Here is a 13873-nt window from a genome sequence, read left to right as displayed (position 1 = left end):
CATCATTCAGTTTATAGGACATCATTATAGCAATTTTAGGAAATCAATATAATCATCTCCCTGCTTGACTTTTATTGCATCATTTTCTCTTTGATCCTTTTTGTCTTTGTTTCATTCTCTCTTCCTAAAAAGTATTTCTGTTATATATGATGACCAGATTTTAAAAACATATATGTTGTTTTCTTGTAATCAAGTTCCCTTTGATTTTCAGACTCTGTAGGATAGTACTAATATCTGCTTCTTTCATTCTTATTTTTCTTATAAGAGTGAGTACTTGTTACCTCTGAACAGAACCATCTAGCCTTTCTATGATACCTTCTTCTCACCACCAGAATAACTCTCTGAAACCCTACACTATAATTCCTTTCCACTATGTTCTCATGTATCAGGTATCTGACTTGTTTTCCGAAGTTTCAGTGCAGTGTGGATCTCTTTTCCTTGGGTGATTCACTCTTAATGGTTTTGCATTCCACCACTGCAAAATCCCCTAACTTGTTTTGTGTCTTTCTCCCTCTAGACTCCCCAGTTTGCTCACATCTAGTGCCAGGATTTGTTTCTTTCTTTACGTGTAACTAGAGTGTGTGGCACTTTTCTAACAATGCTATAACTAGTGGCTATGAATGTTTTTTTATGTGTCATTCTGTTACTATGGAAGGTTCTAAAATGAGAACCATCTTATGTAGATAGTCAAAGTGAAGCTATAGTATTGGTCTTCCTATGTGTCAATGTTTATTTTGACTGTACAGAATGATTCTTCTGGTTTCTTGAAAGTAGAGATCACTGATATGTCAGTCTTCTAATTTTATGAACTGAATATGGCCTCTATTGTTTTATAATTCAGGAATTTTGAGGCTTTTTGGCCTGTGTGTGTGTGTGTGTGTGTTTGTATGTGCATGTGTATGCTGATAATGGAGCTTGAACTCAGAGTCTGTGTGTTGTTCTTGAGCTATTTTGCTCAAGGCTAGTATTCTACCCTTGAGCCACAGTTCCACTTCCACGTTTTTGTTTAAATGAAGACAAGAATCTCTCTGGCTTTTCTTTCAGGGTTGCCTTGGAACTGGGATGCTCAGATCTTCAGCCTCCTGAATGGCTAGGATTACAAGCGTGAGCTACCAGCTCCCAAGCTTTTGGCAATTCAGCATTTTTAATACCATAGCAGAACTCTTTTTATTTGGCTATACAAGACACATATAGGTAGAGTTACAATAAAATATTTGAGAGACACCAAGATGATCAATTTCTCTAAGCATCTCTAATTTCTAAACTGGATATTAGCCATTTACATTGTTGTTCTTATCTTTACCTCTTGATAATTAAAATAAACATAATAATTTTTAGTGCAGTTACTCATGCCATAGACATTTAAAAACAGGTAGATATTTTATTTCAAATAAGATAAGCTTTATATTAATAAACTCAGTGAACCAATTGAATACAAGCTAATTTGGTCTATAAGTAATTTTAATGTATGAAATTGGTTTAAATCCACAAATCCTTTGTGAAATCCAGGGATATATGTGCTTGTCAAAGGAAACTAAGAAGGTGATTTAAAACATTGACTGGAAATAATACTTGCAAATTCATTTTCTCGCTCAGCTTAGAATGGCAGGCACACAGTGATATATTTCATTTTTGGCAGTCTTGATTCTTGAAAAGTCTTGGATTAAAATGAAAATAATTAAATTGAAAGCTATCATACACTTCAGAGAATATTCCAACAGCTCCTGCTATGGACTCAAATACACTTCAAGGGAATATGGACCCAGCACATGGTTCAGGCTCTCTCTTCTGAAAATAATATTATTTCATCCACACCGAATGTGTTTGAGAACTTCAGCTGATTCTTTTTTTATTTTTATTTTTGTGAACATACTGTACAGAGGGGTTACAATTACATGGGCAAGATAATGAGTACATTTCTTATCAAGCATTGCAGCCTCCTCCTTTGTTTACCCTTCACATCCCTTCCCAGCCTCCCCCCGCCCCCACCCAATCCTCCACCCCCCCACCAAAGTAGTAAAGTTCGTTTTCTACATGACAACTGGTACTTCTCATTGTTGCAGCAGGTCCACCTGTATCCTTAAACGACTTGCTTTTCCCCTTCTCCTCCACAAATTACACCGACATCAAATATAGTGAAAGCAGGGATTATACTGTGGGGGAGGGACATACAAAGCAATAAAGAAATAATCTTATAAATGCGTTAGAAACAAATGCTTGAAAGAAAAAAAAACATTTAAATACATATCTAAGGGTTCATTTTCCTAACATCACATTATTTGACCTTTTTTGCTTGACTCATACATATACTAGATATTGCAAATAAGGGAAACCATGGGACCTATATTTCTTTGGGCTTGGTTTACTTCACTTAATATAATTTTTTCCAAGCCTTTCCATTTCCTAACAAATAGGGCAATGTCATTCTTTCTGATGGAGGCATAGAATTCCATTGTGTATATATACCACATTTTCTTGGTCCATTCATCTACTGAGGGGCATCTGGGTTGGTTCCCTATCTTAGCTATGGTAAATAATGCTGCAATAAACATTGTTGTGCTCGTACCTTTAGTGTGGTTTTGTTTGTAAACATTTGGGTAAATGCCCAAAAGTGGGATTGCTGGGTCATAGGGGAGCTCTATGTGAAGTCTTTTGAGGAAACTCCATACTGCTTTCCAAAGTGGTTGAACAAGTTTACACTCCCACCAACAATGAAGTAAGGTTCCCTTCTGTCCACATCCCCTCCAGCATCTGTTGTTGTTAGAGTTCTTGATTTTTGCCATTCTAACTGGGGTGAGGTGGTAGGTACCTCAATGTTGTTTTGATTTGCATTTCTTTTATGGCTAGGGAGGTTGAGCATTTCTTCATGTGTCTATTGGCCATCCTTCTTTCTTCTTCAGAGAAGTTTCTCTTTAAGTCTTTAGCCCACTTATTTATTGGGCAGTTGTTTCTTTGAGGATTTGTTGTTGGGGGATTTAAATTTTTGAGTTCCAAGTATATTTTAGATATGAGACCCTTGTCTGTTGTATGGCTAGTGAAGATCTTCTCCCAATCTGTGGGCTTTCTATTGATCTTGCTAGCTATGTCCTTTGCCATGCAGAAGCTCTGCAGCTTCATGCAATCCCATTTGTCCAACCTTTCTTTGATTTGTTGTGTTTCCGGGTCTCTATGAAGAAAATTTTGGCCTGCGCCAAGGAGACCTAGGGTTTCTCCTATTCCATCCTGTAATGTTTTCAGAGTGTCTGCTTTGACTCCGAGGTCTCAGCTGATTCTTTTTATGAGAATTTCATTGTTGTAATATGTCTGGTAGTTCAGAAATGGAACATTTTTATTCGGAAGTTTTATATGAGTTTCAGAATGCTACCATATTTGCTTTAACTGTGGTTTAGGGCAGTGGTTTCTGTGCTCAGTGAGCATCCAAACTATATGGTGAACTATTTGGACAACTGTGTGTTTGTGGTCCCTTATATTTGTTGAAACATAACCCATGTACCTTAAAGCTCTATGGAGACAGAGGAAATCATAGAAAAACTGTAGCCTAGTCTGTACTCCCTGGGACTCAGATTATGTTGCCCAAAATGTCAGTTTGTGAGGAGTGAATCTGAAGAGAGCAAGATGGACCTTTGTTTTTCAAATATTTTTCCATGGGCCAGGAGCATGCATCTTACCCGGGACCTATGCACAACTTAGATCTTTCTTCAGATATGTGAAACGAAATACAAGTTGTAACATTGATCCCTCAAAGTCTTGAGTGCATCTCCAAGTATGGAAAGCACTGACATAGACCTGTTATAGACAAATATTTGACCTTCTTATCCAGAAAATTTCAGAAAGACAATTCAGAAAATCCAGAAAGATGAGATGTAAAATCAAAGAAAAAAAATATATTGCTAGTATTATGGAAACAATCCCAGAGAAAACAATGGTTGCTATATAATACACAACATAGTTTTATTATAATTGGAAATATAAATACCTATTTCAGTAGAGAGTCTGGTTCACCCACTGCCACTCAGTATTGGTATGCTGCTTATCAAGTTTTATGGTAGGGAAACTGGAGGTCTGAAGTTGAGTTATACTTTATTCCCTTATTGACATTCTCTTAATGAAACTAGTTACAGAGGAATCATGGATGACAACAAGGAAAATGAAAGGCTTACCATACTGTGTCTGAGAATGAAACACTTTCTAACGTGCTTTGCTGATTGGAAAACAATTTGATTTTTTAAAATGTTTTTTCAATGAGCTCCATCGAGTTGTTCAGCAAGAAGCACTTGAGTTTTTATCATATCTAGGCCCTGTTTTCAGAATTACCTGTTTTTGTTTTTATTTTTTAGGGATTGCAGTTCCCTGAGGGTTATTGTGGTTGTTGATTTTTTGGCATTCTCAGTGCATCTACCCTTCCCATTACCATTAGGATGGTAATCACATTTCCTGATTGTCCCAGGATAACTATAAATACTAACCTCTTTCATTTAAAAAATATCCTCATTTATAGCTCCTTATTACATAACCTCCTTATCAGTATTGAGCATAAAACTGAGCTATGGTTAATTTCACCTAAGCAGACTCTTTCCTTTGGGAGTCTTAGTTGGCTTTGCCAAATGAAATTCCCAATTGCTCTAAATCCCTAGGCTTTCACCCCTCCCCTTTCCTTCCTCCTTTTTATCTGTCTTTGATTTGTGTTTAGAAGCAAATACCCAAATGATAAGCATTGTCTTCTTCAGCAACATGGCAGACGAGATTATTCACCACTGTATTGTTACTATTTTTTGTTTGAACTTTTCATTATGCTTTATTTTTTATTAGCCTCTATCAATTGTACAAAGAGGTTTCATTGTATTTCCATATACGTATACAATAGGCTTTAATTAGATGTACTCCCTCTATTGAAGGAAACTATTTGGTGGTTAGGTGAGTGTTTTCCATCCAGAGATTTTGTTGTTTTGTTTTCACCCTTACCTTCATTTCCTGTCCATCCACAGTCCATTCCCTGCCCAAGTAACTAAGATCAATAACAAGATATGTAGTCTGTTATGCTTTTCTCCCCAATCTTACAATCACATCTTCATGTATACACCCATCTATACATAAACTAGATTTTTGTTGCCATTATTTTTTGTTCCTCTGACTTAAACCTTGTGGAAATCCATGTAAATAATTACTTTAAGTGCTTCCATTCCAGGTTGTGTATATAGTATAATTCACTCGGTCATCGTTCTGAAATGCCATTCAATTTGTCTTCAGTTATTTTTTTTTATTGTTACCATTTATCATACATGTAGAACTATAGTGTACTATTTGGCTTATTTCCCTATGTGTTGATGATTTCATTTTTATGTAGAATAGTATTGACTGGTCAATCTTTTCTGTCTCCCTCCCTCCCTCCCTGTTATTTTTTTTCCTCTCCTCCTCCTCCCCCTGCTTCTTCCCCTACTCTGCTGTCTGTCTGTCTGTCTGACTTTATCTCTCTCACTCTCTGTCCCTCTGACCAAATTAAGGAACAGACCTACATAGCACTTTGCTGCAATCTATGTTCTCCTCTTGTTTTCCTCCCTGCCTTATCCCTTAGAGGCATTTCCTTTGCTACATCTCTTGCAAGTCTAACCTTGTGTTAATGTCTACTTCTCAGAGGAACCCAAATTCTAATTAAATATATTATGTTAAGATTGTTCCAATCCTCAAAGGAAGGACTTTATTTGGAATTGATGTATGAAGTTTTTCTTTGAAGCTCGGTTATCACAGATAATGAGATTTCCATTGCAGAATTAGAAAACATGTACTCTAGTGTAATATTTCTCAAACTGTTTACTATAGACCAATGGTTACTACAGGGAAATAAAAAAGTTCCTGAAATTAAATATACTTAGGAAATACCAGTTTTTGTTATTGTGGGATTTATGATGCCCATTAGTGTGATAATATCACTGTAAAATTCTTTAGTAAAGGATCTTTATTTTACCTGGTAATTTCCCTAAACATGTGGCTGGGAATCCTTCCTGTATTTCAGAGGGATAATTCTAATCTAATTAGAGAATAACACAATATTTTTTGAAGTACTGAGAAACAAACCCAGGGCAAAACACATTTGAAATTTTAGTTTTAGTGATTTCCCTTGGAGGTAGAGATGAAAGCAAAGAAGGTCTTCAAAGTTAATCTTTGTCCTTGTGTCTTAAACCTCAATTCAACCTAACTCCTTAAAGACCTTGCTCACTTAATTATTTTATTTCTGAAGCTTTCCTGTCTCTCTTTCCATTGATCCTTTCTCATCCACTTGATTAAGTCCTTCTTATCTTGGAAAAATAAAGTTCTTATCCCTAGGATCTCCTTTCATTAAAGTCCATGAACCCATCCTTTTGAAGATGAAGTCAGTGTTCACTAGGCTTTCTTCCTTTTTTCTTCTTTATCTGCTCCCTCTGTTGATGATACCCTACATAAGATGTGCAGTGTGCATCTGGCTCTCTTTCCTGTTATGATGCTTTTGGTAGCATTTATATTTCCTAGGGAAAGCTAGACCTTAGACAAGTCCCAAGCCCACAACTTTTGAATTATGAATTTGGGGCAAAATAGTCCACTTTGCCACCAGTAGAATGGGAAACATGTTCAAAGAATTAGATAAAATAGCACAGAAAAAGCATATGATACATAGCTTAGTGCAGTAGTCACTATTTATAGAAGGTACATTCAACACTCCCAGAAAACACCTAAAACAATGACTAGCATTGCAACCTACAGCTAGTATGTTTCCACCACATACCCATATGTATGATAAAGTTTAATTTAGAACATTAGTCACAGTATGAGATGAGCAACAATAACTAATAAAAACAAGGCACTATAATAAAAGTGATAATTTCCCCTTCTCTTTTTTTTTCTCAAACTGTTATTGTATGATACTCATTTCCATATTTTTTGCCCTGGTAGCTGCTTTGGACTTTTGCAATCTAGGTTTTATCGGGTACCTTTTAGAAAATTCTAGTTTGCTTTTAATGGAAGATTGCTTGATTAGTATCTCTTCTCTTTCATTAACTTCTTCTAATGCAGTTTATTTTTAGAACTGTTTTAGGTTAATAGTAAAATAAGGAGCCTTCACGTGTATATACCTCCTCATGGCAAGATATCATACCACTGTGATGTATTTGGTATCAAATATTTTATCAACAACATTTTATCAACTAACATTGCCATATAATCACCCAAAGTCCATAGTACTCTAAATTGGGATTCACTATTGTTCACTATAAATGTTTTATATTCCCAGGGTTTTGACAAGTCTATAATGGCATGCATACATCATTGGAGAATCATTTAGAATACTTTCCATCTTCCCTGCCTGTAACTCTGAAAAACATTAGCCTTCTATTATTTCAGGCTTGCCTTTCCTGGAATGTCATACAATTGGAGTAAACACACTTCTCAGCCTTTTTTGATTGGTGTCCTAATCTAGGCGCTTCCATGTCTCTTCATGACTTAATGGCTCATTTCCACAGAGATGTCATTCATCAGTTATTTGACTTAGTTTTAAACTGTATTGTCCTTCTCCTAAGATCCTCTCCCCCTGCCCCTTCTATCTTTCTTCTCCCCTCATCTCCCTTCCCTCTTCCGTTTGCCTTGAATTCTCCTCTCATTTTCCTCCCTCCTTCCTTCCACCCTCTTTTCCCTTCCTCCTTCCTCCTTTCTCTTCTTTACTTTCCCTCTCCTTCTCCCTTTCCTTCTGCCTCTTCCTCTCTCTCCTCTCTCTGATCCTGAGGTTGTGTTTCAGGCTGGCTTTGAACTCACTATGTATCCCATGATAACACTGAGCTTGCAGTCCTCTTGTCTTTGTGTCTCAACTGCTATGTTAGCAGGCATGTACCACTGTTCCTGGCTTCCTTTTCTTATTTAGTTTTAAGAGTCGTTATTTTAGATAACAATTCCTTGTCAGACATGTACTCTGCCAATATTTTCTCCCCATCTGTTGTTTGTCCTCTCATTCTTTTGCTGTTGTCTTTCACAGAGCAAAAGACTTCTTTGTGTGAATGTTTTATGGTTTATGTTTGGAATCTTTGCTTTTTCTTTTTCTTCACATATGGACATTCAGCTGTCCTAGTGCCATCTGCAATAGCCCAGAGTCCTTGTCTAAAGCCCTCCACGGTGAAGGTCAGATATCCAACTCCTGGCATCATCCTAATTGTTTTGTATTGCCCCCCTGGGCCCAGGGACAAGGAAAGGGCATGCTGATCTCGTTATTCCAGTGCGGACCGGGAATCTCTGATTGCCTAAGTGTGACTAATCTTCTCAGCTACTCATTCATTCTTGGGCTCCCCTCTCCTCATTTTCCAACAAAGTCTGCCCTCTCAGGTTGCTGACTCTTCCTTCTGCTCTATCTCTGCTTTCTGAGTCAGCCTTCTTCAACTTTTCCAGAAATGTGGCAGCAGTTTCTTCACTGGCAGAGGCAGCCATTCCAGGAACTTTTCAAGATTGAAATCTAAACCTGTTCTTGAGTTTGTGTGATGACTTCTGACTTAAAGTCAATGCTTGGTCTCAGTCACTTAAGGGGATCCCTTTTTCCTCAATTCTTTTTATAAGTTCAGTGGTTTCTGGGGTATTGTATTGTCAGTTGGATAATGTCTTTGGTTTCTGGGACATCATATTGTCAGTTGGACAATGTCTTTTGTTTATGTCCTCCAGATCTTTACTTCTTTTAGCTAGGACTACAGGATAAATAATCCAATTATTAATTCTTTTATTATGCTATTTTTAACCTCAATTCATCCATTCCTAAGCCAGAAATCTGATAATCACTCTACACATCTTCATCTCTATTTGAGGTTTCATGTAACATATTAGTAATCTCCCATGCCTTCTGAAATAATACCTCAGTCCATAATTCAGTGTTGACTGCATCTTAGCTGTTATTTCCTTAGACAACTTAGACGTCTATAGCTCCTCTTTATAGTGTAACCAGAAGAATTCCCCTAAAGTTCAAATCCCATCTTGTAACTCTTATACATGTAGAGTTAATTCAAAACTATGTGACAGCGTTGCGAATGTGGCTCAGTGGTAGAGTACCTGAATAGCATGTATGAAACCCCAGGTTTGATTCCTTAGTACCACAAATATAGAAAATTTCAGAAGTGGCTGTAGCTCAAGTGGTAGAGCACTAGCCTTGAGCCCATCAAGGCTCAGAAACAGAACCTAGACCCTGAGTTCAAGCCCCAGGACTGGCAAAAAAATCAAACAAACAAAACCCCCATGTGATATACAGGATCATGTTCAATGATCATGCCTTTGCTGACTTACCATGTCTCAATCTACTTTAGTTATCTATACTTACTCCTATGAATCATAATAACCCACTGAAAACCAAGCTTCTGCTATGTCCCCCCATGTTTCCATACGCAAATAGAATATATCTACTTAACCTTCAAGAATTCATGTGAACGCTATCCTTCTGTGAAATCTTTCTCAAAACAAAACAAACAAAAAACCCAAGATGAAATAGAACACTCTTTCCTTTAGCCATCATCTTGTAAACTTACCACCACTATTGCCTAATAAACATCTTGGGTAATATCAATGACTAATAGTACGTTTAAAATGTTTTATGGTAACTATTTTGAGAAGTCACACATTTGCACACAGACATTGTGATAAACTTTTTTTTTGAAATTTCATTTCATTACTTTATATTCACAGTGCAAACAGAACAAGTCTGTCGTGGGATCTGAATGTGGCAAATTAACTATTGCAACTTAGAGACCAAATGCTATTTGTAGGAATATATTTTCTTTCATTAAATGAATGATCTGAATTGTGCTTATATTATAAAGTTAATAATATAGTGGGTGTTTACCTATTATTAAAAACAGCACTCACAGACAAATATAATACTCTGCTTCTTCTAGTCTGACTTTGAAAATATGCTCTTTGGTAAAATGATTATAAATAGATTAGTACTTTGTTAAATGTTTTCTATAACTGTGTAGTCAAAATATGTGGGAGTTTAAAAATTCTACCTGTTAAGTTATTTTCTAGATATCATTGAAGCAAATTCAAAAAAGAGATAGGAATACATTTTTAACTTATAAAGTATATCAATCATACTAGCTTATTCCACTTATCCTTATTAGGTAGGATCACACAAAATAACATGATTTATATAATTGGAAAATGATGAATACTTGGCCTTTAATCTGGAAGTCTTTAATGCTAATGACATTTGATAATTACAAGTGAATGAATAAATGATTAAGTAAATAAGCAAATGGCTAAATAAAGAAATGAACAGAAATTTTCAGTTCTTACTAATTGAAAGAGGAGATGGAGATTTAAGGAAGATTTCTTGGTGGCCAATAATAAAAGTTAATTGTATTTGAAATGAAATGCTGCATATATTTCCATATATACAAATTTAATTCTTGATCTAAATTCTTGATAATTTTGCTCAATTTTATGTTACAGTTTAGAACTACCCACTACTTAGCATCATCCTGCTCTCTCAGTCTTTGTTAAGGATGTGGCATATGACCAGTCTATTCATATATTAGAATGACATCAAGGTTATTTCTATTTTTTCTAGTACTAGAAGTTGCTTTGCTCATGGTAGGGACCACTTTTGCCCTACCCCAGCCTTTTATTTGTGAGATAGGAGCTTCCTAATTTGCCTGATCTAGCATTGAACTTCTTGTCCTTTTATTTCCATCTTCTGAGCAGCTGGCACTAGAGGCATGCATCACCATGTCCAGCTAATTTAAAACATTTCTAGGTATACCCATGGGAAGTATCAGTTTTTCCTGCTGCAACCAGTCATTTTATTACCAGTTTTGTCTCCCTTCAAGCACAAAGGAAAACTTCTCTACTTACTGGTAGATCACTATTTATATGAAGAGTTCCTGAGTGGTGTAGCTACACAGGTTACAGGGCTTCCTGGAAACTGATGGAGTGGAAGAGCCTGTGTTCATGGTAGTGGTGGAGTACAAGAGTTGAATGTAAGTCTCTTCAGACTGAAGAAGATGGGAGAACTTAGAATAGTAGCCAGGATTGGTTCTAGAATGCCCTTCGTGCTGACAGAATCTTCTCTGGAAAGTTTATTGAATTGAGTGAGTTAAGGACTAACTGCATCACATGTGGGTAACTTGCCACAATGAAGTCCTGGGGCTCTTTAAGAATGATTATCAGAGACATCTCCAGGTCATATGCTCTCAACTCATGCCTTCAGTTACACTTTACATTTAGGTGTATGATCAATCTGTCTAAATGTCCTCTTGCATATCTATCTATCTATCTGTCTGTCTGTCTGTCTGTCTATCTATCTATCTATCTATCTATCTATCTATCTATCTATCTATCTATCTATCTATCTATCTATCTATCTATCTATCTATCTATCTATCTATCTATTTGTCTGTCTGTCTGTCTGTCTGTCTGTCTGTCTGTCTGTCTGTCTGTCTGTCTTCTATGATTTGTTTATTTTTACTTTCCTTTCCAGACATAAAGGAACTCCTCTTGAGAATTGGATAGATTTCATAAAGATAAGATCCTTGAGTGTGTGAGGTTCTGTCAAGCTTGGTCACAAGGAGTTTCTTACCCATCTTATTTTCTAGTCAACTTCCCACTAATACTTAAAATTACCAACCAAAAATTGTCCCTACCTCTTCATGGCTCCCTGGGATTCTGGTTTTGGCTCTAATTTCAGATTTCAGGATGATTGATTTCTCCCCCTGTGGTTTCAACTCTTTGGTGAGTCTAGAAACTGAATTTTAGCTTGGTTAGCTGTTTTCCTACTGACAAGATGGGAGTGATAAATAGTCAGTTATTTGTCCTAGCGGAAGCTTTCAAAAGGCTTACTATACCCAAACAGACTGATTTGTTGTAGAATCTGTCCAACATTTCTTCAGTGATTGTAATATCTGTTTATAGGCTTTTGTGTAAATCAGCATAGCATGCATTATTTGGGTATGAGTTAAAGTAGTTAGCTATACAGGAAAGGTATGCTGTCTTGACTCAGTATTTCAATGTTTATGAATGGATCCATAGAAGAACAAGCATGAGTAACATAAAAATGTTGAGTATGTCTCTTAGTAGATTGACTTCTTCTGGTTCTAGACTTGTTTAAGAAAATCCTCATGACATTAGACAGGTGTTTCAGTGAAGATTCACAGTGCCCTTTGGGTCATAAATAATAAAAAATGTTAATCCAGCTGTCTTAAATCAATAAAATAGTATCAGGCTAACTTATTAGAATATAATTCAGACCTTGCATAGGGTCTGGAAAAACAATGCATGTCTTTATTCATTCCAAATATGTTCTCTAATAAATTATGTTTTGTTAACTGTAATGAGCATTTTCCACATGCAAAATATGTCTTGAAGACAGAATACTTTCAAATGCAAAACTCTATTTCTTTTCTTACAGTTGAAATTAAAAGACAGTATTAAATTTACTGTGAGTTTATTAAAAACAGTTTGTGTGGATAAGTATTTGAGCAAGTGAAGCAGATAGTAATAACTTGCTAGTGTTCAGAAACTCTGGGATAATATAGTATTATAAATTAGTCTGTCTCTTCTCTCTCTGCAGTCATCAGGATAGGAGATGATTCTAAGTCTATTTAGTGATGTAAAAGGAAAGATTTATTTTATCTTGTTTGACATTGTTCTCCCCAGTGAGTTGTTCGATTTTCTTTCTTTCTTTGTTCCAGGATCTCTTCCACAACTCCATTGTAAATACATTTTTGAATCATTAAAAATAAAATATAAGTATTATATCAATTGTTGACAAAAATTGCTTCTTAAAAAGGGATGGCTATTCCTAGAAGAATAAGTATAGACAATGAAGGATTTAGAGATAAAAACTGTTTGTTGTGATGTACATTTTTTAATATTATGGTTTCATTTGTTTTTAATACTATAATATCCAGATTCTGACAATGCTATCAATTAATAAAATGAATAAAATGAGGATATTTCCTTGGAGCTTAATGAGTCTGTGACTAGAAATGAAATAAAATTAAGATCTCATATTAATCTTCACTTTGCTATTTGCCATATTTGCTGCATAATAATAAAAATTAGGGTATAAAAATGTTAAGAATAGGTCATATAGCTCATCAATAAATGGAGTCTGATTTCTTCATTATGTTGTTTTTATTCATTAGATTGTTTTTATTCCCATACAATTAATCCATAAATTCAATCCCTTTCTATTATTCCATCATTTCACTTTAAATTCATATCATTGTAGTGCACTGACCACAATTTATTTCCTCCTTAAGAGCCTGTGCATTCTCTACAGAGTTTTATAAAATGGACAGAGGTTTACACAAATTACATTCTCACAAGGCTTTACTACAGAACAATGATAGGAATAGCAGAAGAGAGATAGTGTAGACAAATGTCAGAAAGCTGTGAAGGTCACAAGGTTCTTGGGAAAAATTATTTTAAAACATTTTTAAAAGCAACTATCACAATCATGCAATTTCCATTAAATTATAAAATAAAAAGACTGAGTATATAGATTTTGTTTTTTCCTTTATTTGTGGTAAATTGATATAAACTTTTCTGTCTTAATCAAATTTAAGTGTATAGGTCAGTGGTATTTTATATGTTCATGATCTTCTGGAACCACCAGAGTCATCCAGTTATATATCTTTTCATTTGGTGTTATGGTATATTCTTTAACAATTATTTCACATTCTCCACTCCTGACATTTCTGTCTCTATAAGTACCTATTATAAGTGAAATCATTTAGTATTTACCTTTTTATGTGGGAGATATTTCTTTTAGCATAATATTTTTTGAGGTTTATTGATGCTGTAGGGTACACTAGAATTTGCTTCCTTTTTTAATTGAATAGTACGCATCATAGATCTACATGGTATTTGTTTATCCATT

General features: G+C 35.5%; 1 protein-coding gene across 1 annotated transcript in view; it reads right to left on the bottom strand.

Annotated features, from left to right (window-relative positions):
- Nucleotides 1-2091: 2091 nt before the first annotated feature.
- Ralyl (RALY RNA binding protein like) overlaps nt 2092-13873 on the bottom strand; it is a 698968-nt gene continuing 687186 nt past the window's right edge. Inside the window, exon 10 of the mRNA XM_069990997.1 lies at nt 2092-2153. The gene's annotated coding sequence lies outside the window, so the exon portion shown is untranslated. The remainder of the gene's footprint in view (nt 2154-13873) is intronic.

This window comes from Dipodomys merriami, unplaced genomic scaffold (assembly GCF_024711535.1).
Source record: "Dipodomys merriami isolate MVZ:Mamm:240054 unplaced genomic scaffold, mDipMer1.0.p SCAF_4, whole genome shotgun sequence".
Classification (NCBI taxonomy): Eukaryota; Metazoa; Chordata; class Mammalia; order Rodentia; family Heteromyidae; genus Dipodomys; species Dipodomys merriami.
Note: the sequence above shows the minus strand (reverse complement) of the source record. Positions and strands in the feature narration are given on the sequence as shown.